Raw genomic sequence first — 1,293 nt, 5'->3', positions numbered from 1 at the left:
TTTCGGAATTCCCGGGATATTTAACGACCCGGCGGATATCCCGGGTGACCCCTCAAAGTTGTGAAAATCTCGGGTCACACCCACAGGATATGGTCAGTTGACAGGTATGCAGTTTCAAGATAAAAACGAAGGTACATGTACATGAAATTATGAAACAACTTGACTAACCAGTAGATGCAAATGTTTGGTCTTTGCGTCATGAACACAGCAGTTCTTTATTGCGCCATAGACTAGATCGTTATTAAAGGTTTTGTTTAGTGCTATAGTTTTCATAAATTTAAAGTCTTTGAATCACGTGTCCACAGTTTCACATAGTTGTCATTTTCAAAGTGCTCCAAAACCTGCTTTAATAGCTCTTCATATTAGTCGCTCATCTTCAGTAGCGTTTATTTCAAGTTTATTTGGCAATAATTTAATTTTGGATGTAACGCGTCTTCTGATTGGCTGACAGTGTTTTGTCTATCAGCTCATCATTAGACATAATTTTGTGACCGTGACGTCATCAACGTTTTTTCATAATTTACTCCGGCTTAAAATGGAATTAAGAATTAGATTACAAGGAATGACTTATACTTTTTCTGTCTATTCGAAATAACATCAAAAATGTGGTGCACACTTTAAAATAACCCGCCGCGTACGCGGGTTATTCAGTGTGCACCACATTTTTGATGTTATTTCTTCATAGACAGGAAAAAAATTACAGTCATTCCTTAAATGAAGTGCAGTCTTCCATTTTCGAACGTCAATGATTTCAATAAAAAAAATAGTTCATCATGTTAGTAAAAAAAAATCTGAAATAAGCCTACCGGCAAAATAGCAAAACTCTCAATAAATCGATATTTTGCTAAACAATTGTTTATTTTGTCACGTAAATGTGTACCGAATGAAAGTTATAACTCTGAACAAAATTTGATTTAAGTGTGCGTTATTTGGAAAGAAAACTTTGTCCAAATTTTATAATTTGATCGATTCACTGTGTTTGTCGGCTAAACTTGCATCATACATATACATATTCAGGAAATTGTGGTCATTTCGAGAGATTAGTTCAATGATTCTTTTTTCTGCTTCAAATAAGACATCGGTTATATACAAAATCGTTTAGTTTAAAAACACGTACGCTTTTTCAAAAGCAATTACTTTATGTTCATTTATTTACTTTTCAAATGTGGAGTCGCCTCCCTTGTCAGTGATGCTAGAAATAGTTCCCTTTTTATTATGATAAAAGCATCTTTTGCGTTTAGTTTTGAATATATTCAGAAGATTAGTACATGGTGCTGATACCAGACCAAAATG

This window comes from Mytilus californianus, unplaced genomic scaffold, assembly GCF_021869535.1.
Source record: "Mytilus californianus isolate M0D057914Y unplaced genomic scaffold, xbMytCali1.0.p SCAF_5, whole genome shotgun sequence".
NCBI classification, from domain to species: Eukaryota; Metazoa; Mollusca; class Bivalvia; order Mytilida; family Mytilidae; genus Mytilus; species Mytilus californianus.
This window is presented reverse-complemented; position numbering follows the sequence as displayed.